Raw genomic sequence first — 25,965 nt, forward strand, 5'->3', positions numbered from 1 at the left:
GGATACATATTCAGAATATATACAGCAGTCCTCCCTTATCCACAGTTTTACTTTCTACAGTTTCCGTTAACCATGATCAACTGTGATCCAGAAAGTGATGATCTCTCTTCTGACCTATTGTCAGAAGGTCAGTAATAGCCTAACCCCAAGTCACTGTGCCTACATCATTCCCCTCACTTCATCTCCTCACCTCGGTGTTTTATCCTCTCCCATCCTCACAGAAAGCGTGAGTACAGTACAATAAGAGATTTTGAGAGCAGAAAGAGACCACATTCACATAACTTTTATGAAAGCATATTGCTAAAATTGTCCTATTGTATTAGTGGCTATTGTTGTTAATCTCTTTCTGTGTCTAATTTGTAAATTTATCATAGATACTTCTGTATAGGAAAAAGCACAGTATATGTAGGGTTCAATAGTATCCACAGTTTCAGTCATCCACAGAGTTTTTGGAACAGATTCCCTGTGGATAAGGGGGAGACTACTGTAAAGAACGCTAAAAACATTAGTAAAGAAAAACAATGCAGTGAAAAATGGGGAAAATATTTGAATAAATCACTACAACATATACTGATGGCGTAAAAACATGTTAAAAAATGTTCACTATCACTAGTTATTTTAGAAATAAACACTAATGAGATACCACAATGAGCTAACAATATATCCCTATTCGAATGGCCAAAAAAAAAAAAAAAAAAAAAAAACAGGACAAAATCAAAAAACAACAGACCTACAACAACAAACCTACTAAGTGTTGGCAAAGTTCTTGGGAATTTAGAACTTTCATTCACTCCTGTTAGGAATGCAAGATGATACAACCACTTTGGAAAATAATTTGGCAGTTTCTTAAGTACTTAAACATAAACTCAGCTCTTCTACTTACTTAAGAGAAATGAAAGCTTAAGTCTTCAGAACAACTTTTACATGAATGTTAATATCAGCCCTATTTTTAATAGCTATAAACAATCCAAATGTTTATTGGCATACAAATGGATAAATCAACTGCTGCGTATTATAAAATAGAGTACCAGTCTAGAGTGAAAAGGAATTTATACTACAACACAGAGGGTGTAAATGTCAGCAGAATAACTATGCTAAATTAAACTATGGCTTATATAAAATAGGACACAATATGGTTCTATCTTTTGAAATGAAAATGAGTATGTAGTGCTAGAAAGCAGGTAAGTCGTTGCCTTATATGGAAGGAAGATGAAGAGGGGCAAGAGAGAGGGGCTACAAAGGGGCAGGAGGAAATATTTGGAGGTGATAGGTTTGTTCACTCTCTCCATTGTGGTGATGGTGTCATGGATGTCTATATATTAAAACATGGTGTGTATAAACGTTAAAACACCAAATTCTACCCAATAAATATGTGCCATTATTTTATGTCAGTTGTGTCTCAGTAATTCTATTAAATAAAATAAAACTTCAAAACATCAAACTCCACCACAACCGTCATCCCTATTCCTTAGTCTTGTGCTCCAGGTCACTGCAGAGGTGTCACTGGGTGTGTGAGTTGGTTGGCTTTGGCGGAAGGACTCTCCATTGCATTTCTCATCTATGGGTAGAGTATGGAAATGTGATATTCCTTTGAAGTCATCCTGAAAACTCTTATTGATGGACGTATCTTAGGGTGAAGTCTCCAAGGTATGCTCAGACTTGGCCCACTAAGTTACCATCTAATATAAAGGAAAATGTGGATGTCACCAAGAAGGGAGATTCAGTGTGTGAGGCAGATTGAAGACACTTCTTGCCACATCTTGTTCCTCAGGCGTGCTTACGTGTCCCATGTAATTACAACTTCTCTAGCATTCTCTGGCACTTCCAGTTATGGTCATAATTTCAAATTTCACCACTCACATTCCAAAAAATTAGAGTTGCTGAGACCTTGGATTTTGGTTTGAACTGGAGCACCACACTCCACCAGCCTTCTTGGTTTTAACCACAACTCTTCCACAGCTGTTTAAGGCTATTGATATTAAATTAATGTTCAAGGAAGTTAACAGTTGTTCACCAGGGGGAAAAGAATGTGTTAACCACAAAACTTCCTCTGAGCACAGCCAGCAAAGAGGTGCCCATGTTTCATTACTGAGTCATGTCAGATTTCATCTTTCTTGGTCTCGCGTAATTTAGTTTTCCTTTCTTGCAAAGGTTGCTCAGGTTGAATAATTATATACTTATGGGATCTTTAGTGAACCAGAATTTAGGAAGATGTGAGGATAATTGCAAAAGAGGAGAATACAAGTTGGACAAATCAGGAATTGTAGAAATTGTACATTATTCCTTTAACATACATTTATTGAGCACATCTTGGGTGCTGGGCATTGCATCAGAACTGGATGAACAATAGTGAGCAAAATCCTACCGTTTTCTTCCCCTCATAAAGCTTATAGTGCAGGAAATGCTTTCTGTTAGATGTGCAGTTTATCCCAGACTCCATCTCCGGGTTCTTTATTCCTCTTTCCCATCCAAATTATCCTCATTCAATAAACTGATACTTCTATTACTGTGGTTATAGAATACTTGAAAATGAGAAGATTTTGCTGTAAGACCGTCTAAGAGGGTCAACCCTTCTCATCCCCTCATCTCCTTCTCCTCCTCCTCCCATGCCTCCTCCTTTTCTTCTGTCGTCCTTATCTTTCTTTCACCATTTTTAATTTTGAAATAATTTCAGACGTCTAAAATTTGCAAAATTAGTCCAAAGAATTCTGATAGATCTTAACCCAGCTTCCCCAATTTTTAACACATCTTTGTTTAACCACTCTGTCTCTCTCTCCTTCTTTTCCCCCCTTTCTCCATGGGTATGACTATGGATATAAATATAAATATACTTATATATTCTTTTTTCTAAAATATTTGAGAATAATTTGCAGACATAATACCCCTTACATCTAAATACATTAGTATACATCTTCTGTTACTTAGCCACATTACAATGAATAAAAGAAACTAACATTAATAGTAACTGTATCTAATCCAGAAGCCATATATTCAAAGTCAGCGATTTGTGCCAGTAATGTTCTTATGTAATCCAGGATCATATGTTTCATACAGTTGTTATGTCTCTTATCTTGCTTTAATCTGAAACAGATCCTCAGTTTTTGTCTTTTAATGATTTAGATTTTTTTTTTTTTTTCTTAAGAATACAAGTCAGGGGCGCCTGGGTGGCTCAGTGGGTTAAGTCTCTGCCTTCGGCTCAGGTCATGATCTCAGGGTCCTGGGATCAAGCCCACATCGGGCTCTTTGCTCTGCAGGGAGCCTGATTTGTCCTCTCTCTCTCTCTCTCTCTGCCTGCCTCTCTGCCTATTTGTGATCTCTGTCAAATAAATAAATAAAACATTTTTTTAAAAAGCATAAAAGTCAGTGTGGTGTCTGGGTGGCTCAGTTGGTTAAGTGTCTGCCTTCAGCTCAGGTCATGATCACAGGGTCCTGGAATTGAGCTCCACATTGGGCTCCCTGCTCAGTGGGGAGTCTAGTTGTCCCTCTCTCTGCAGCTCCCTTTGCCTGTGCTCTGTCTCTCTCTGTCAAATAAATAAAATCTTAAAAAAAAAAAAAAGAATATAGGCCAGTTACCTTGTAAAAATGTTTCTCAGTTTGGGTTTGTCTGATGTTCCCTTATTATTAGATTCAAGTTATGCACTTTGAGCAAGAATTCCATAGGAGTAGTGTGTAGTTCTCCGTGTGTCCTCATGTGCTATATTAATGGAAGGGTGATTCATATGTGTCCACTTGGTAAAGATGTTATCTGCCAATTCTCTCCAACATAAACTTACCATTTTCCCTTTGTAATTAACAAATATTGTGTTGCAAACTGCTTTGAGATAATTTAATCATCCTGCTTTTCACTATACTTTCACCCACAAATCCATTGATAATTCTTACCTGATACTGTTATTACTTAGGGTGATTTCCAAATAGTGATTTCCTATTTCTATCATTCCTTTTACCTTTATTAGTTGGAATTCTACTGGAAGGAGCAACCTTCCTTATTTTTCCCTTGGTAAACTTCTTTTCTGAAGCCTCTTCACTTGTCTATCCATGTATCTATCCACCCATCCGTGTCTATATTTATTTTTTCATCCATGCATTACATAATTTTATGTAGTACCAAAGATCTCCATGATACAGACCTATTTCATTCTTCTCATCTAATTGAATTTGTACAGAACACTCATAATGATGGCCACACTCAAAATGTTACTTTTTTAGAGATAATAATGACATCTAAAGAAATTGCTACTTTCTATGGGATTACAGCAGAAAACAGGATAAAAGTCTACTCTTTAAAATCTGTTGGAAGCTTGTCCATGAGGGAGAGATTCGTGCTATCCAAGGTGATATTGTATCATCAGATGAATCCAGATATATTCACGAACGTGTGTTTGGCCTGCCTGTACTCCTCTCACAGTCTCCTTGTCAAAAGATAATCTCCAACTGGATCGTAGGCTGAAATCATGATGCTTGTTTATAGTAAATTTCATGTTTCTGTCAGGTTGACTGTCTGACTCAAGTTCTACACTTTATGTTTATTTGAAAGACAAAACTTCCTTTGTTTTTATGAGAACCCTCACATTTGTCCATGGTCTGGGCTGATCTGAACTTCCCAAATTTGGGATTTTAGTGATACTGTTCTACTCTGTAACCAAAGGTATATAGGGAACTCAAAAGATGACAAAGGAAGTCCATTAAGTCAATTTAACCTAAGCACATAGCAACACATGGCAGAAACAGAAGTGCTAATAAACTTCCATTTGAAAGTATAGAAATCTAGGTTTTAAAATTTTTCTTATACACATCAATTATGGATAAAATAATATAATCAGAGATGCCATTTATTTAGTGCCTAACATATGTCTCTAGTGCTTCACATTTTACTATTTCAAAGTTTTGTAAAGCCCTAGGTCTGTGTTGATATCCCAATATTTAAAAATCTGCAGCAGGGAGTTTAGGGAGGCTGCATAAATGGACTGAGCTCAAAGCTAACAAGTAGAAAGGCTAGATTTCAAATCCAAGTTTGTCTTAAGAAAAAATTAGTTGAGCCCTCTTGGTGGCACAGTTGGTTAAGTGGCTGCCTTCGGCTTAGATCATGATACCCGAGTTCTGGGATTGAACACCAAGTCAAGAGGGCTCCCTGCTCAGTGGGGATCCTGCTTCTCCCTCTCCCTTTGACCTTCCCCCAGTCATTCTCTCTCTCTCTTTCTCTCTTTTGAATAAATAAGTAAGTAAATGAACAAATTCTTAAAAAAATGAAAAAGAAAAAGAAAAAGTCTTGTTTTCCCTCTGCATTACATTGACAATGTACCTGTTACCAGTAATAAATATACAGAACAATAAACATGTATAGTCTATGGAATCAGTAAGAAAAAAGCTTATGTGATTTCTTGGCAGAAAAATCCAAATTCTCCTTATCTTTAGAGTACAACAGAGAGCTCAAATTCAAAGTATTTATCTGACTTAGCTCTCCTTATTTTGTTCAATTCGTCTCTTTCCTTATTTGTAATACCGGTATATTCTAAAAATCTGCACACATGCTCAAAAAATACATTATTCAAAAACCTTAAAATCTGAGAGATAATGATAATGATGGTACTTTATCCCCATGATAATTTGTTACTAGACCAAGCTTTGAGTTTCCAGTCCTGTAAATTGAACTCAATTGAATTTTCTGTTTCAAACAGCAGGTGGTAGTGGTGGGTCATTCTATCAAGTTTAAGTATTTGTAACTATTGCTGTGTTGTTGAAAGTAATATATAACATATATTTTGGTTTTAGAACCATTCATATCATCTTGTTAAGATTTATTTTATAAAATGACGAGGTCTTATTATATTTTATATATTTTATTATAATATAATATTATATTATATATATTATATTATTTACACATGACGAGGTCTTATATCATTTGAAAAATATTTTGTGTATATAAATCTTTTTAGAAGAAAGAAGATGATTGTATATATGCAAAATGCATATATATGCAAAATGCATATCATTTAAATAATTTAACCAGTTTAGTACACCACAGAATTATTTAAATGGTTTTAATATGTATTTTCAGTAATAAATATGATTTAGTATTAGGGATTAAGTATTTTATCAAATATAGTCTAATTTGTAGTATAAAAATGGTAGTATTATATGGTAAAGACTAAAGAAATCTTTATTATTTATTAAAAGAATGGGTGGGAAAATTGACTTATTTTCAATCCTTTAATTAATTCCTTGTTAAGTGTTGATTATCTTTAAACTCTTTTGATTAACCCTTTAATATACTCTATTATTACTCATCAGTCTATATTCCTATTCCACGATATTCAAGATCTCTGAATATTTATTTTGAGTCTTGGCTACATTTCAGTTCTCAATTGGTTCAAACTTATAGGGGATGATATTTTCCAGAATCTTTGATCCGTGCCTGGATTTGGTTGAACAGTGGGATGGGACAGAAAAAAGGAGAGTATTGTACTCTTTTGAAAGCCATTGTCCTTATTAGTGAAATACTATTTGAATGTTGTAGTTCTCTAGGCCATGGTGTATTATTTGAGCCAGTCTCTTTGAGGTCACAGGTTACAGGATGTAAAGGTAACTCTTATAAATCTGACTGACCATAGACAATAATAGACAGTAGAGGGTATCTCTAAAGGTTTCCATTACTGTTGGCAGTGTCTACTTTATGGCAGGTGGACTGGAGAAGTGGAAAGCTAGGTGGCTGGAAACTGGGGGAATGACGTAGAACCAGGTAGCTGGTAGGGAACTAGGGGTTCTGTGGAAGGAACAGAGGTGAAAATTGATGCAGGAGATGGAGAAATAAGGCAAGTTAGCAAAAGGACTAAAAGTGCTGTATATCAGAGTCTACAAAGTGGAGATGTGGAGACCCTTTACAGTTTGCTTTAGGGCCAATGTATATGACTTCATCATTTTTACTGTAGGCACTGTGAATCTGGAGCTGGATTGTAGTGGCAAGGTCATTGCCAAGCAGTTGTGAATGATTAGCTGTGTCTATGGCAGGGCTGATTTGAGTGCAGTCAATACCTCCAAATGTATAAATACCATTTATCAAATACCTCCACTCAGAGGCTACTTGGAAAAACAGCTCTTAGCCAAACTGAGCTTTTTACCCCTCCTTCATCCCTTGCAATTGTCATCATTTCCAAATAGAAAGCTAGCAATTTCTAATATATACATATATACAAATATCAAATGCATACACACCTATTTATCATATATAATACATATTATGTATATATGATGTATATAAGATCACATATATTCATGTATTATATATTCATATATATCACACACATGATCTATAAATGCGTTATATATTATACACTATGTATGTGTATATGCATATTCTTAAGATTGCAAACCCTACTGAAGCAGAAGTTCTGTAGGTAGGAACTTGGGAATCACATTGTAAAAATTTTTCTATATAACTATCATGCATGGTATTGTTGTGAACCACTGGTTTGGATATTTTAAAAACGATTGCTAAAAGCAGTAACTTCATCATATAATGCAGCAAAACAAAATAAAAAGAGGCAGTACAGGTATAGGAGAAACAAACCAGGTTGGTGTGGCCTGAAACTCTTAAATATTTGGAGCCCTCTTTATGGAATAAAATTTGAAAATTACAAATGCAAGATTAGATACAATGTCTTCAGAGTAAAGCTGCTTCTGAGGCATAAACATCCAGGCCAATTTCACTTAACAACCTGGACATGTTTCGGAGCCCTTCTGAGTTGAGAGTCATGGCCTCATGGGTCAAGCTGAAAAGAGCTCTTAGCCCTTCATGGACAGTGAAACACCCAATAGCTATGGAGGGGGCCATCCTCTTCATCTCTGATTGCTCAGGTCAAATGCAAGGGTGTGAAGGGAGCAGAGAAAACTGCTCAAGATTCTGAGATACTCAGTAGGACAATTATACACACTTGGATCTTCTGCTCTTCTCCCATTTTTCCAGAGAAATCCAACACGCATAGACACTCAAATCTTAGTGACCCTCTGTTGAATAAATGACTGACTAAATGACAAATAAATGAATGGATGAGTGGATGAATGAGTGAACAAACGAATGAATGAATGAATGAAAGGCAAGGCAAGGCTTATGACCCATGTGCTGCTATCATAAAATATGGTTGGGCCAAATTTAGAAGTGATTTGTTCTTTTGAGGATTTTAAACTGATTAAATGCATCCTGGGGTAATGGTGGTTAATTGTGCTGAGTGGGCCTTCTGGAGGAAGGGCCTTTTTGCAGAACTTCAGAAGGAGCTTGTTTACAAAAAAACAAGAAAGTCATTCTAAAGGGCATTTCTTCATTTCCATTTCAACATTAGGTAACTCATTCACTTAGTGCCCATTCACCTTGTGCAATAGGGTGGTTTCAGTGAAAATTTCTTAGACTTTCAAGTAAGCAAAATAAATATTTACCAAGTGTCCCCTGTGGAAATAGCACAGGAAATTACAAGGAATCTGAAAGATATGTCTTTGCAACCACACTAAATCCTCACCCTAACCCATGGAATCCCATTTTTCTCTAGAAAACTAGGGCTTTGGGAGTTTCATGACTTCTCAGGATCGTAAGATCTTAGATATTACAAGATGGTGGAAATAAGGTTCAGAGCCTACACTCTGATTTAATATCCATGATCTCCTACTGTATCATTTTAAGTAACAAAATATTATTTTTTTTGTACTTTGCGGAAGTGTAAGTAGACAAACGACTTTTCTGTGTTTTAATAGTTTCCCTGTTGAGAATATAAATGCCTTTTAATTATTTGCATTAATTTTGTAATATTTTCTAATGGGGTCAAAAAACACTGTACATTTCCTGGTAATGGCACCACGCTGTGTCTAAATCCCACCCTTGTCACACACAATGTAAAATAGGAGGATCCCAAATTACACACACACAAAGTACTATGTGTATGTACATGCATCTAATACATATGTATGTATGTGTATATACATGTATCTAATACTTTTTATATTTTGAAAACAGAAAAAGGAATTTCAAAAAAAACTTTAAACAGGATGTTTGTATACTTGCTTACTCCCATGCTGAAACACATGTAGGCTAAAGTATGTAAGGGTAACTACAAAATAGACTAGTGTGTAAGCTGCAAAACTACTGGGAACCTTTTGGATATATAGGTGCAATGTGAAATTTATGCTTCTGTTTTTTTTTTTCTCTCTCTCCCCTATGTCCTTTATGAATTTTAATAAACGCATATCAGAAGAGGGGCACCTTGGTGGATCAGTGGGTTAAGCCTCTGCCTTAGGCTCAGGTCATGATCTCAGGGTCCTGGGATTGAGCCCTGTGTCCTGCTCCCTGCTCAGTGAAGAGTCTGCTTCTCCTTCTCCTCTGCCCCTCCCCGCCCATTCTGCTCTTTCGCTCTCTTTCTCTCACTCAAATAAATAAATAAAACCTTTAAAAAAAAAATACCAAAGTGAAACACATACCAGAAGAAATAAGGGTTTGGTGGATGCTATAGTTTAGAGAAAATAAATTTATCAAATAATCACAAGTAGCTTTTTCTAATTTTTTTCTCCCTTTATCAGTTTCACAGTTCTGAAAGGAGCCTGTTTTAGACTTGTTTTTATACACAAATATGCGCTGTTGTGTTGTGTGTGTCTAAAGGGCGACTTCTGAGCCCATCCCCTTTAGTTGACCTCTAAAACCAAGTTTAAGCCATCCTGATCTTACTCTATAAATATTTAAATATTTTATTTTTCACAGTCATTTCTGATAATATCTCTGTTTTATACCAACAACGTGGCAGAATCTGAAGACACATGATTTACGACATATGTTTCTGGTTTGTGATTGTTTGGGGTGCAAATTAAATGCAAGAGGGCAATCCCAAACAGACTGTGTGTGGCCAAATTAAAGAGGTTTATGCATCCATTAGGACAGACCGGATATAGGAATTCTAATTAGGAAAATAATATTATACTGTCTCTGGCTCCCAAAAGCTCATTCAAAATGTTAAACTTCTTTGGAAGATCTTTGCATTTACTTTTCATTTGAAGTTCCAAATTATTTTTGCAAAATCAGTTCTGAGTGATATTTTAAAAGTATATGCCCTCACTTTGTTTTCAGGGTTCAAGGACTGTGGATGTGTGCTATTGATTTGATTCCCAAATTCTGGCATATATCCCAAAAGAAAAAAAATGCATTAAACTCTAGACTCAAAAGTGCCCATTAGTCAGCTCTGAGCATGCCAAGTTGTCGAGCGATATTACGTTATGATCTTTAAAGCATTTGCAAAAAAATTGGATGACTTTGTGTAAAAAGCTGGATTTTATGGCTTCATCTATGCCAAAGAGATTGTCCAACAGAAAGCACCCTGGTAAGCCTAATTATTACTCCACATATGGTACGTGGCATTATAAGCTATTTTGAGGTTTGGGGAAAGGGAGAGCCAAGTGAGAACCACAGCTGGGCGTGCTGAGTAATTTTAACATCCCCATGTTGGCAGGGTGTAAGACACAAAATGCTGCTTCAGCGATCTGCCTCTCACATATTTAATATGAGGGCAAATAATTTTGTTAAAATTTACGGGGTGGGGTGGGGAAGGGGGCAATATACAAAGAGTCAGGATAGTGTATCATCTATGATCACTGAAGAAGGTTCTTCAGAATATCATGGCTGTTATTAGCAAAGGCAGCTTTCATTTCATACTTAAAAATCACAGCAGCCTTTATGACACTTCATTTAGGGAAAAAGGCAGAATCTGAATTGGGATGCAACTTAAGGGAAACATTAAAAAAATTGTAGTTCTTGAATGTGTATATGATTGTGCAAACAAAATAAATTGGAGAGAATGAATTCAGGGACCCATGGAAGCAATCAGCCATTTATTGGAGTTGCCTTCATGCCTCTTTAATGGATTATGTTTGAAATGTTCTTTAGAGAGAGAATGAGTCATTAAATAAAGAGGGTTATTTTATACTTATGACTTCAATGGGTCAGGCCAGTGAGAACTATTTTTAAGTCAGATTTGTGGGTATCTCCATGTGGCTTCTGATAAATTCCATCATCCTTCTACCTCCATCCCTGAAGCCTTTTAAAGGTCAGCCTTGGCTACTGTTCACTTGCAGCATCTTTTGCTCAGAGGTCAGTATGACAGTGGAGGGCATGCCCATGATGTCTGGGACATGCAAAGGGTATTAGCACATGTTAAATGATAATTATATTATTCTCTACCATGTTTTGTTGTACCTCTAAAGCCTTTGACTCTACAAGTCTGAGAAACTTAGCAGATTCCTGGGGCCATCCCCCCAACCCCCAGGTTTTAGATAAAAACAAGAAAGAATTTCCGTCTATAACAAAATAAAGGTATTTGCCTCTCCAGTTTTCCATTCTTAATACTGGAAAAAAAAAAAAAAAAGGCGGGGGGGATACTACTTAAAGTTAAGGATTATCTTCTTTCTCTAGGGCAGAGTAACTGAGAGCAAATAATTAACATTCCCAGTAGATCTACATGCATGATCAGGCTAAAAGAAAACCATGACATCCATATTTTGGATAGCATTTTATTTTTTGTGATTATTTCATATTATTTTAAAACAAAGTCACATATACTTACTTTATTTAAATACACCATTTAAAAATGACAAACAACAAATTCAGGTTTTAATTCAGTCTTTACTTATATTTTTAAAGCGGGAAGATTTCTAGACCTATGTAGAATATAACTTCCAAGCATTATGGTAAGATTAAAATGATTTACCTCTTCATTATTCCCTTTAAGAATGAGCTAGAATTAATACTCTTTAATAGCTGACCTCTTTGTTGCTATTGCCATTTTGTCCAAAAGGTGGCGCTTGTGTAATCTTTTTCTTTCTCAGGGTGTAGCGAACCAGGGGAGCCAGAGGGACCAGAGTGAATTTTCAGATTGTTTCTCTTTGACAAGCTCCAAGTGGCCACGTCAAAGATCTGCATGTCTGCAACTGCAACTCCTTGCTGCTCAAAGAACCCTTCCCAGAAGAATTAGTCTGATTTTGTGAAAGAGAAACATGCTTCCTGCCTTGGTTTGGTTTAAACCTTAGAATTCTTTATCCCAAGTTTATTTTATCATCTTATTTTTTCCTTCTGATCTTTGACTAAAGTTCTCATTCTTTCTTTTAGATAACTTTGATCCATTTGAAGTTGTCTCTCTTGGTTAGAATGTGTAAGCAACGCATGAGTGTGTCTGGACTCTATCTAAAACAGACCTGACAGCATAAATCAAGAAGGATAAATCATTTGGACAGGAGAAATCTTTTGAACTGTGGACAGACAAGAAGAGTGAGAGGCACAAAGGGAAAGGGGAAACATGCTGGAGAGATTCTGATGATGAGACTGGAATTCACAGATGAGACTTAAAGTCAAACATGCAAGCTCTTCCCGGTGGTTCGTGTAGGCTTGCTCCCAATCCCCGTAGCTGAAAAGAATTTTAAACGTGATCTGATGAAGTTCAACACTTCATTTTACAGATGAGAAAACTGAGTCCCAGAAACCTACAGGAGTGTGTTCCATGGAGCAAACTCAATTCTGTTTCCACTTCTGGTGACAAAAGGCAATGATCTGTTGAAGAGATGTATTAAGTCAGTCACGGGTTGTAGAAACAAAATCTCGGGTGGTTTTGAAAACTGAAGTCCCTATAACAATGGTTCATTTTGCCAGACACGTATTATTTTGAGCCACAATGCTGTCTTGGAAGCTTTCCTCTGCTCCACACAGGAATATGGCCAGTCGCTCGTTAACCTTGTAAGTCACAGATCCGCGCTGTCCCATACAGTAGCCATCAGCCGCATGGGACTATGTAATTGCATTTTGAGTTAAAATTAAATTAAAATAAAAATTTAGTTCCTCGGTTACACTAGCCCCATTCCAAGTACTCAGCAGCTACCCGTGACTAGGGGTTGCCTATATGGGAAAGGACACACGTAGAACTCTCCATCCCTGCTGAAAGTTCTCTTAGGCAGCACTATTCTGGATCACTGACAGTGGAGAGTATGAACAGAGGACAACACAAAGTCAGATACATACTGTGATGGGCTAATCCAGGGTGTAGTATTTGTCCATTGTTTCGTAGTCTATGTGGGTTCCTAAGCAACTCTGTAGCCGGCTATGGAAAACTCGCCGCTTTATATCTTTTTATGTCCTCTCCTGCCCCCTTTCTCTTCCTACTTATGCCTTCTCAAATATTCCTCTTTTTTTTTTTTTTTGGATTGTTTAATAAATCTTGTGGGTATCTTATTTATTCCTTCTTGTGTGCGTCATTCGTTTCCATTTCGCAATGTCCAGTAAATGCTTAGCATGACACAAATGTTGCACGACTAAATGTTGCATGACTAAAAAGGAAACATTGGATGCTCAGTGACGATGAATGGGTTGGGAGGAAAACCTGGGTTCAGAGCCCAGTCAAGGGCTCTGAACATCTCAGGCCATTTGAATGAGGAAAAACAAGAATTCTTAGCATAACTGTGTAGATTAATAGGTAGAAGTTTATTCTGAGGCATTTGGTGACTTGCCCCAAAATAATACAGATGGTAAAAAAACAAACAAACAAAAAAAACAACCAAACAAACAAAAAACCAAAAAACCTACTCTCAGTCTAGAATCCATGTGTTTTTATATCAGGTCCAGTGTCTTTTTTCCTAATCCATTAATGACCCAGAGTACTGGTTTATGCCAACTTCTAATTTCTTTTAATATCTGCCAATGAATCATCAAATAAGTCATGTTTTGCATATATTGACATTCTTTTTTTCTTTTTTTTTAAAGCCCAACCTTCTGAATTTTTTTGAACAAAGACAAAATTATATTTGCATGGGTTTTTCTTCAAAGCTCATAGCGAAGTGCTTGTAAAAAAGATCCTCATGTTGAATTGATCAGTGCTTGGTGTTCTGTCAGTACCTGGAACTCTCAGGGGTTAAACATTTCAAGTGTAAATGAAACCAACGCTGCTCATATAAAACAAAAGGATAGATATAATTTTTATCAGTTGGCAGATGAATAAAATCACATCGTTTGCAGGCAGTCAGGAGAACATCAGTAGCAAGCCACTTGTCAGTTTCAGTACTTCCCATGACTGGTCTAACAGTGTGACTCATTCAGGCACACCTAAATCCAGATGTTATTTGAACTCTAGGTCTTATATAGATTTTCTCTTGGAGCCGCCCTTGCATGGAAATTTGACACCACCATCCCATCCGTCAAGTGGCTTTAACTGGGCCCGTTACTGTCTCTGTACCTTATTCTTTAGAATGGCTTCACCCATACCACCTGCTACTTAGTATGACGGTTGGTAGGATAGAGACCTTTTCCCCCACACATACATTATCAGCCAAGTGTTAATTTTCATGTTTTCATGAGGTCTCAGGTATCCTGTGTCACTTGCAATTATTTATTTTTTTTTATCACAAACTGTATTATAGTAGGATGACACTGCATTTATTTATAAAGTGAACATTGCTGGAGATTGTCCTTCTCTTCATCAATGGAAACTTCCAATAATGCTGTCCTGTTTTTTTATCCTACCCATCAAATTTGCCACACAGGATTTAATTGACTGAAACTTGTTCCTAATATTTCATAGAGCACTGTCCTGATGCTATCCTCTTTTTCACTTTGTTATACCCTCCTGCCAAAACAAACAAATAAAACAAACTAGCAGACATTCTCTCTAGGGTGACTTTTCCACTTTTTAGCGCCTCACACCTTTTCCATCCAATCCGTCAATTCAAAGAATTTTCCCTTTCTTATCTACAAGTAATTTGTTCCTCGCCTCCAAGGTTTTCCTCTAGTATCATAGAGTTCAAAGATTCTCATCATCAAAAATTCCATTCATATGTTTGAAATGTACTCTTCTTGCATAACAAAAGTACATTCACACATTGAATCACATATACTGTCCAGTGTGATGAAATTAACTTTTTCACAGCAGAACACTCCTTACCTACTTGGATTTGGGCAAATGACTACAATTCTGGACAATAAAAAGAATTGTATTTATAATAAAAAGAAATAAAAATATTGGTGGCATTCTGTTTCCCTCAGTCACTTTTCTTTTAAAAGAATCTAATAAGAATAACATAGGACCTAGTAATTTTATTCCCTAAGAGCTGTGTGTCAGAGAATAACTCAAAATATTCTTTTCTAGAATGTGTTATCACTAGTGAAAGTAATTTGAAAAAAATTTGGGCCAAAGATAAAATTTGTCATTTTCTTGAGAATTTTTACGACTCTCTGCTTGTGAGACTAGAGCTGGGTATTTTGCAGAGTAAATAAATCCTAATACTTGCTATAAAAATAAGAAAAAAAAATCCAAGTATGTTCAGCTAAAGAGTAGATTTGTGTTATTAAAATGTATCCCAGTTAGTATTTTGTTGCATTAGAAAAATCCACAATATTCTTGAATAATCAACACTTGGAAATTGGCTGCCTATTTAGAATGACATTTGTACTGATTTCAGCTGGAATCATTCATTTGTATTTGTTCTGCAGCTTGGAAATCTCTCCATCGAGTGAAGGAGCTCAGAGCGGACTTTCTCCTGGCCATTGCTGCAGTACACACAGCTCTGTCTCATAGCCACAGCATGTTTTAACTAGATGACTTGTTTTTTGTTTTTTGTTTTCCGGCAGAGTATGTATTTTGATCACATTGAGATACATGGCACTTACTACTGCAAGGACATTTTGTATACAACAGACAAATTCTAAATCAAAGGTATTACTTGAAAAGTACTTGAGAAACCAAAATAGACCATCACTTTCTAGACCTTTCTTTCAAATAAAAGTTACTCATGAGGTCTATATATTGGCTGACTCAGTCTCACTGGGAAATCAGCTCATGTCTCAGGTACTCCATGAAGCCTGGCTGTTGCTTGGGCTCACGTTCTGCAAATACCGACAGCACACGTTGGTCATTGTCATAGCGCCGCTAGTATGGCTCTACTCGCCTTAGAGAAAATGACAGATCGTGAAGTACATAACCTATTTATTACATGTCTTTGCCATGAGCAAAGCACTAACCAGACCGTACTACTTCTCCTCAACATATAAATTTAATAACATTACATCACACAAAAATTACTTTGGATAAATGACTCTTGAGCAACAACAACAAAAACTGATAAATGGAGAAAAGGAGTAACTAACATTATTTGCTTTTATTATTTTGACCATATAACTTTGTACTCAGTTGGTAGGTGATAACTACTGACTGATTTGCCATGAAAGACCTTTGCTTCTTTCTTATTCTGTGTTTGCCAAAATGCAATTTATAATTACCATCCATTTTGTGATACTACTAGTCATATGAAGAGCTATATTAACTCATTTGGAAATGACAAAATAGTATTTGCTAGCTCATTCTATGTAAGTAAATGGCTTCCATTATTTTATGAAAAGACTTTAACTGGGAAGATGGTGGATTTTTGCATCTCAGGTTAAGGTCTGATAATCACAAATATGATACTGAAAAATAGCAAACTACTTTTCTGATATTATTTAACTAGTAAAGAGTTTTATGCTGTCTTGTCTTGAATTGAAGAGTGCAGAGTCACTGTCTTCTGAAGTTCCTTCTCACAGAACCCACTGGAAATTCAAGGGATACTAAAAACTATAATTTTGCTGTAGCTTGAACTTGCCTAGATTAAAGGAGGGATGAACTTCTGTTCAAACTCTCCTCTGGCTGAAGTTCAGTACTACTCTATGCCAAATACTTTACTTTTCTTTCTCTCTCTCTCTCTTTCCTTCTTTCTTTCTTTCTTTTCTTTTTTGCTGTAAAATTAAAGAAAAGAATTCTTTATAAAAAAAGAAAGAGATGTTATTTCCACTGAAAAGGATTTTCATTCATCTTGTCATGATTATGACAAGTATCTCTAATCTCACATTTTTAGGCATTTTGAACTCTGAGCCTTTTTATAAAAATTTGCTTTTGTTTTTATTGAAAAAAATCCCCTCGATTACTGAGAATGACTGATGATTGAAGAATTTCCCACCATAACCATAGATCTACTTAATGTCAATAAGCAAGCAATGGATGAATGGATAAAATGACTTTTGCAAGTTGTTTTATTTACAGACATTAAAAAAATAGAGACATTGTTTTTTATCTGGATGAATATTTGTATCCTTAACATAAAATGAGGTCATAGAGACTTGCCCATCTGTTTTTTTTTTTTTTTTTTAATCTGTGGTGTCAACAGTTTAGAAGTTTCCAGTAAAAAACAGGAATGAAGGCATTCTTGTGGGATGTAGTCAAATCAAGGAATTCTATCCAAATCTTGGAAATAGACAAAAATTTTGGCCTATTTTCCAGAAAAGTTTGGAATAAGCTTTTTATTTTATAATCTACAATATATAATATACAATATAAATTACAAACACTCTTTTAACTGATCTATACATATGTGTGTGTATATATATATATATATATATATATATATACATACAGAGAGAGAGAGAGAGAGAGAGAAGGAAGCAAAGTACTAAGGAGATTCCATATTGTTTAATAGTTGTGAAAACCTGGATGTCATGAAAGGAAATTTAGAAGCTGAGGGTATTGGTTATGGACTGGCCACCGGCATGGCAGGAGGTATTGAAATGGGGCGGAATCACCCTTATCTGGGTATCGTTTACTGGGACTTGGTTAGGAACATAACACTAGAGAATAGCAAAGCATACTTGGTTGTTCTTTCTTTGTTCGCTTAGTCTATGTTCCACTCTTCTCTACCCCATCTGGGTCTTAGAAGGCTAATTTTTGAAAACCGCCTCACTGGCTCTGTTGCCCGCTGGCTTGTGCTTAGAATCAGCCAGAGGTCCCAGTAGACTGAGAAATCAAGGTAAAAGGAGAGTAACTGATGTACTTCCCCCTCCCTCCCTTTATCAGCACCAGTTGCTGGTAATAAGCATATTTTTCTTTCCCACCAGGAAACCACTCTCGTGCAATTCTAATCCTCAATGCATGCTGATAACACCATTTCATCCTCTTGTCCCTTTGGTCTTCTGGGTGGAAACAGCTTTCCACTGTTGCTAGTCTTCAGCTGTCCCACTGTCCCTTGTTTATTTCCTTGTGCATGTGCCCGAAGTAGTCCCAATCAGTAGTCCTTAAAAGCAGATATAAGCACAATGTGGGTAATTTTTAAAAATATACCACATGGAAGAAATTAAATAGAAAAGTTAGTAGTAACTAACTAACTAACTGACTAATTGCAGTGTGCCTCCCCAAGAAGTAGACACTGTTATGGCCCCCATTTTAAAATACAGGAATCAAACCACTGAAAGGTGAAATGACCCAAATAAGGTTATATAGCTATGGAGCGGCCAAGGAAGAATTTGGACTGAGGCAGATTGGCTCGTAAGCCTTTATTCTTCATCACTAAACACTAGCACCTCTAAGACTAGAATGAGGAAAGGAAAGGAAATGGCATTTATTGAGTACCTGCTGAGTTCCAGGAAGTGCACTAGATGCTTTCATGCGTGCTCTCCCATAGCTGCCCTTTCAACTGTTTCTGCCACTGTCAAATGGTCTGTTTGAGAAAGACTTTCTTTTCTAAGTTTCCAGGACACCACAGGCTCCTCTGGTTTTCCTCCTCTTTTCTAACTGTTCTCTCCTTTGCCTCTGCTTGCTCTTTCCTGTCTACTCAACCTTTACATGAATGAACATTTCGAGTTTCCTTCCTGCTTTTATTCTTCCAGGTTGAACTCATCTAATTAAGTAGCTTTAAAATGCCCATGATATGGAGATGACTTCGATGTTTTCATTTATTATTTGTCTCCTCTCCTCACATCATACATATCTTTTCAACCGCCTCCTGGTGATTTCCCTTTGGGCGTCCAGTAAGCATCACAAACGTAATACAGTCAACAGAGAATGCTTGATTCATTTCTTCAAACCGCTTCTCTCATTGTCTTCACCATTTCCTGAATCAGCAACATTATATACTCCAGTTAGTCAAGTTAAACAATGGGGAATTATCCCAGAATATTGATGATTTCCTTCCTCTGATATCTAATTATCAATACTTTCCACGAGCTCCATGTGCAGAGATCCAAGTCTCTCCCTGCTCACCCCATCATCGTTTGTCCCAGCCATTGTGATTGTTTCCTAACTGATCTTGCTCTCCTTCAAGGTCATCTACTCACAGTGGCCAAACTGAGGATTTTAGACATGTCATGCCACTTCATTGCTTAAAACCCTTTATTGGTTGCCAGTGCGATCCGGCTTCTTCCTGAATAGCATCGAAAACTTTCTTAAGCTGGTCTCTGTTGAATGAATGGATCCTATTAGCTACTTGACCTCCTTGAAAAGATGATATATTCGTTTTCTTATAAGTTGTAAGTTATACACAAGCCCATTTTGTTTTCTTTTTCAAGGAATATAAACGTCTTGGTCAGGACTGGATGTTGTCATAAACTCTGTGTCTGTAGATGTTGTAGACAACACTCTGTGTCGTCATTACTCTGTGTCAAAGACAGCAGTTTTGTTCAAAACTCAGTGACTATTTCTCCTTGGTTTGTCCCCAAACAGTTACCAAAGAGCTCTTTAAGTGTAAAATGAAGGGGAAAAAAGATATTTTGTATCAATGTTTAAAAGGAATTTGTTAAAGAAACATACTTTTTAATGGCATCTTCTTAATTCAATGTTGTTATGCATACTTTCTAATCAGTCAGGGAATTTATAATTTAAAAAATCCATACCAAAGAAATTGAATCATCTACACATGTGGTTATGCTCAATACTCCCCTTATAAAAAATAATTTCCCATCAAGTGCTTTTGATTCACACTGGGAGGAAAGAACACAAAGATCTGTGTTAATACTCAGCACAATGATCAATATACGACATAATACACAGATTTTGCTAAACCAGACATCTGAGTGATATGCCTCTATAGGGATCCCATCTTGTTCATGGTGAGAAAGAAATGCATTATAATTTCCATGTTGAATAATGACTCTGAAATTGCCAGAGATTTAGTTTACTACACAGCTGACTGCTTTGACAATGGTGAATGTATTAATATGTTGTTCCAAATTAATGTTTGGTAGAACTATTTCCTTTTTATGCCCAAAGAAATCACAAAGGGAATATCTGATCCTGTTTATTCCAAATAAATCATGAATCGAGCTTTATTTTCTTTCTTGTAAAACTATTGCCAAAAGAAATTACTACCAGTAAGAAGTCAGGAAACTTGTTGCTTAAAACAATTCAAATTGAAAACCATGTTCAATCTCACTTAAGTTTACTTTCAACATGCCAGGTTGATTGCTTCATCTACACTCACTCAGGTACACTTTTCAATTATAAGTAATTTTATCTGTTTGTTTTAAAAAATAAAGATCCAGATGCTATGGTGGAAATGTGCAAATATGCAGGCAATGACTATAATTTTATGGGAATGACTTTCTTATATGGTTTATGAAGTGATCCTGATGAAAATTCCCAGGAAGTGTTTCAAAAATGTCTTGAGCAATAGAAACATCATAGTATGATACCTCCTCTGATGACTATTATGAAAGACACCAGCTATTTCAGTGTGTGTATTCTGCTAAAATTATTATTTTTTAAAATTATATCCAATGCTTGATCATTTTTTCCCTTTGTCCTTAACATGACAGCCATTTTCCTCTGCCCTACTTTTCTGCACTTCTCAAAAATTTTTTAATAAGATACATCACAATCAGTAATGATTTATGTGGTTATTTACTTTTGGACAATTTCCTCTCCTTCCTCTGATTAACTCTGATACAGATTTGCGAATGTTGAGTAATGGCACAATTAGATATGGACCGAGACCAAGTAAATGTTTAAAAATTATAGTGCTGCCTATCACATAGGATTGATCTTCTTTCCTGGGAGTATATGCAGCTGAAAAGACCCTCAAAATGAAGTTATCTCCTTTTTGTCCCTGTAATTCCTGTGTAAACATTACTAAAGTCTTGCCAATGTATATGTAAGGGATGAGATGGAAACTACTATTAAGCATGACTTTCATAACTCAAATTCATTTATCAGATGCTCAAACTGTCATCTACCAGGACCTGAAAGGAAAAGGGAAAAGCCTTAGCATATTGTGGGCAGTGATTAAGAAAAAGAAAAGAAAAGAGAAAAAGGAACACAGTCTTAGGGAAAAAGTGAGGCCCAACACTGAGAAGGACAGCAGACTCAAGGCAGAGTATTTCTGTTTTTTCTCATCTGAGCAGGGAACCTGACAAGGGGCTCCATCCTAGGACCCTGAGGTCATGACCTGAGCCAAGACAGGCACTTAACCAACTGAGCCACCTAGGCACCCTGAAAGTGTTTCTATTTTGATGAGGAAAGTTGATCCTCTGACTGACAAAGACTCTTTCCCTGACTAAACTTTAGTTGGGCTCCTGTAAGTCCCTTTCTCAACTAGGCCTCATCTTTGGCCTTGTCCTTGGGCAGTTTTAGCAAGAATTCTGCTAGGTCCTTTTAGTTAGAGTCCAAACCCTGGGATCTGATCACTCTTAATATCTAATCACATTCCTCATCCCCTTCCATCCCTGAGGTGATAGCTGATTATCATGGCCTGCCTTCAGCAAGAATCCCCCCTACCCTTGATGTCTTGTCTTAGTAATTTTTCATTCTCCAATCCTCCTGATCTACATGTTGGCCCGATGTTGACAAGTCAACTACATGTTGACTTGTCCCCACTGCTCTTGCTGCACTTAGAATTGAGCCCAGTTCTATACTGAGCTCTCCTCTGCTATTGCAATAGTTCCTGAAAGAAAAAGAAAAAAATTCTGTTTTTCCACCTTCAGCTGTCCAGCTCTGTATTTTCTGAAAGTCTCAAGCATCTTTCAAAAGAAAGTGGGACAATATATTGATATTAGTGAGTAAAAGTGAGAGGATGGGAGAAGAACTAAAAGAGAGAGGAAGGCCTGTTGCTGTTCACCAGGCCAAGGGTCAAATATGCTCCAGTGTGTCTGTGCCAGAAAGGAGTGGAATCTCCCCAGCTTCCTCCACATGAGTGGAGTTCTTGGTTCTACCGTTGCAGACTCTTTTCATTTGCTGTGTTGTCTGTATCATGCTTTCCAACCATTTGGTCTTTGCTCATTACTCTTTGCCCTGCCACTTTATTTTACCATGTTTTTGTACTTCTTTTGCTCTTTCCAACTTTTAAAACTAATTTATCTCCTTGTGATGCAATCCCTTTCCATTAGTCTCTAACATGGTTAGAATTTGTTAAAATTTGAACTGATGTCATCTTTTTCCTTTTTAATAGTGAGTCATAAAAATAATAAACCTTGTGATTTTAATTTGTAAAAGGCACCCTGTGAATGTGATTTTTGTTTCCCTTGGGCCATTTCTTTTTCTACATTTCTCCTTGGTTTCAAGATCTATTTTTTCTCAGCTCTTGCATTGAATTTTGTGGTTACTGCAGTTCAAAACCCAGCAGGAGTCATCTCATTTTCTATAGCCCCCTCCCTAATTACTTCTCTAGATAACTTCTCCCATTTCCTTTCCCTTCCCAGTGGATTCAGATGGCCTTCCTTCTTCTGTCCGTGATCCTCAGCAATGGTTACATTCCCTGAAGAGATGACCTATGACATCCATAAAGACTTTCCTTCGCCTTGTTGTTTTGCCACCACCTGAAAAACATCTTAATTTTCCTTTTCTCTTCAAAAGCTTCTTCATCCTGTGTCCCTTTCTCTTAATGGCTTTTGGGTCATCCCTACATTGTGCAGATGTTAACACTCAAAGTTTTTTAAGTTCGCATTTCATTCTCGGTCACTGAAGGTGAACCAGCTCTGTTTGTCTCCATTCATGTTGATTTATTACTGAGAAGTTTGCTCAAATTTGTTCTTCTGCACACACATTTGGTGTTCTACAGTCTTTGCCCAGCTCATTCATTCTTTGTTTCTTTGTTTCTTTCTTTCACCAGTTGCCTCTGTAGTCTATATACTCAAGATTTTTCTCAACACAGATTACCTGAAATTTTTTCCAATCTGTTTTTGGACACCTTTTACCCTTTGAGGGGAGCTACTCTCTCATATTACTACCCCAGATTCATATCCCTTATCCAAATTACAAATTATCATCTTGTTGTACTGTCAAGAATGTTAGAATGACTCAACTATCTAACACAGTGCTACTTCTCTTTATGATCTCTCTGATCACTGTGAAAACCAATAGCCTTCTGCTACTCAAAGTGTGGTACCTTGACCAGTGCTATAACCTGAAAGCTGGTTAGAAATGTAAATGCTCAAACCTAACTGCAGACTTTCTGAATTATAATCTGAATTTTAACAAATTTCTAGGTAATATGTATCACAGTAAAGTATAAGAAGCATGGTGTGCTATAATATTCATAAACTTGAGGGTACATGAGAATCACTTGAATGAACTCAAGTATTTTGTGATTTGATCCCAATAATATTGCTTTAAAGCATCCTAGCTTCTCTTGGAATTCACAAATAGCTATTGAAGTTACCATGCTCTTTTTCCTTATTTAAATTCACCAGTCTCCTTTCCAGCATGCATCATGGTCACACAGATAAATTTCCATGCCTATGGTCAAGGTAAGACAATTATTTTATTTCTCACTTTACTAATAGATAATTGGAAAAAGAAATTACCTGATATTCTTAGGACTACCTAGCTAATCACAAGTAGATTGAAAACATGTACATGTTATTTTGTTTCATTTCTCTAAAGATATATATGTGTGTATATATATACATATATATACACACACATATTTAATATGTATATATGTATTTAAATGTGTGTGTGTGTGTGTGTGTGTGTGTGTATTTAAAAATTAAGACACTTAAGTTCCAAATTACAGTTAGAGACATATTTGGAAATATATTTATAACATTCTATCTAGTATATCTCAGGAGAGAATAATCAACAGAAATTGAAGCTTGAAATTATATGCAAAAAAGTGTTCAGTATGTCTTTAGAAATGCACAGAGGTTGGTGATGAAATGTCACAAAATATATTACACTTACATATCTTTTGGAAAATGTTACTACAACTGTTCAGTGGTACATGCCATCCTCTTTATACCTTTACTGTCCCCTGATCCATTTATATTACCACTCTTCCTCTCAACCCACCCATTATCATGTTCTGTTTTCTCTTTATATCAATGCAAATGTTATCCTCTTCATCCACGTAAATATCTCCGGTATTGATTTTGGAGGGGCATGGTTTGGGGGAAGAAATAGAAACACTCTGAGGGACATTAAAACCTTGTTTAATGTTCACAAAAAATCGAGAACCACTTATTTTCATTGTGAAAGTGGAATGATAGTCTAATTTGAGAGTCTTAACAATTAGTCCTTAAATAATTAAATATATTTTACAATATAGCCCAATATAAAGTAAATCAATTAGCTAGTAGTTTTGGCATATAATTAGAAGATGAATATTATAGTTGAAGTCAAACTATGCTACTGAGACATAATTTAAAATTCAGTTAAAATATCTTATTATAACATTTTCATTTCTCTATTGCACTTAAAACCTTAATTATTGACACAATATGACTTACAATGTGGAAATAAAATTTTTAAAAAGATTTTTATTTATTTATTTGAAAGAGAGAGAGTGCACACACAGAGGGAGGGACAGGTAGAGAGGGAGAGAAAGGAGCAGACTCCCTGCTGAACAAGGAGCCCAACATGGGGCTTGATCCGAGAACCCTGAGATCATGACCTGAGCACCTGAGCTGAAGTCAGATGTAAATTAATGAGCCACCCAGGCACCCCAACAATATGGAAATGAATGTTATGGATGAAATCCAAATCAGAGAGGCAACATGCAGAATGAATATAAAATTTGGGAGCTTATAAAGGACTGAGTTTGAATTTTGTTTATCTGCCACTTATTTTGTGAACTTGGATAAGTGGGAGAGTGATGCTAATAAATGACTTGGGGTTTCTAAGTGTCAGATTCCTTATGTGAAATGTACATGTATGAGGTGATGTTCAAATCTTTCTTTCTTTTCATATATACATATATTCTACCATAGTACCTATAAAAGGTTTTGTTTTAGTTTTTGTTTTGTTTTGTTTTCCTCAGCAGGCTATATACCGTAATGATAAAAAACAAATCATAGTTACAGTGTAGGAAAAAAATATCACAAATTGAACAGCAGAATTTGCATTCTGAACACAAATTCACTGACATAAGAGGTTTCTCTAAGAACTCCTGGAGTAAAATCAACTATTTGAGTGAAAAACAAAATTCAACCTTGATTTAGTTGTAGTGAAAGGAGTTAAAGGTTTGAGACATTTTTGCAGTCTGGAGACCAAATTTTCAGTTTTTAAGAGTAGGATGTTTGGTAATATTATTTAGTCCACAATTGAAATGAGGGAAATGCATGTCACTTTCCACTGAATCTTAATAGGTTTATGGGACGATGTTCTTCGAATAAAATAACAGAGGCATCTCTCTGATTCATTTCCTGATCTTACTTAGTCAAGTTTTAATGAGAGTCTTTATGGAATATTGAGACTCCTGATTACTGTGAAAGAATTCTGCAATTCCTAAAGTCCTCAAATAAGTACACTGGACTCCTTCCCATGTCAGAAACTGAATCCAACTTTTGAGTTTAAACTTGTTATCACTGGCCTGGAAGAACCCATGATTTAAAGAAGGTTCAAGTATGTAGTCAGATGGTTAAAATATAATCTGATACATGCCACAATAGAATTTCAGACAATAAAATGGAGAAAGAAATGAAGAACAGCTATCTGCCTAAAGGAGTTAGGAAGGCTTCAGACCTTGTGCCCCTTGAGCAGGATCTAAAAGGATAAGTTGGAATCCACCACACAAAACCAGGTCAGAAAGGCCTTCTTACAAAGAAAATGGTGTATCCAAATGTAAGAGGGTATGGCAGAGCCTGTCATCCTTGGTGGTGGGCAATGCTGGTAGAATATTGGTGTCAAGGTCAGAAAGATAGGCTGAAATTATTTGGGAGACACATTT

General features: G+C 36.3%; 1 long non-coding RNA gene across 1 annotated transcript; it reads right to left on the minus strand.

Annotated features, from left to right (window-relative positions):
• Nucleotides 1-11,567: 11,567 nt before the first annotated feature.
• On the minus strand, nucleotides 11,568-13,571 carry LOC122891592. Its single transcript, XR_006381296.1, has 2 exons — nucleotides 13,040-13,571; nucleotides 11,568-12,574 (listed from the first exon to the last, which is right to left on the minus strand). It is a non-coding gene; the product is annotated as an uncharacterized LOC122891592 (long non-coding RNA).
• Nucleotides 13,572-25,965: the final 12,394 nt, after the last annotated feature.

The sequence above is a fragment of the Neovison vison genome, chromosome 12 (genome assembly GCF_020171115.1).
Source record: "Neovison vison isolate M4711 chromosome 12, ASM_NN_V1, whole genome shotgun sequence".
NCBI lineage: Eukaryota > Metazoa > Chordata > Mammalia > Carnivora > Mustelidae > Neogale > Neogale vison.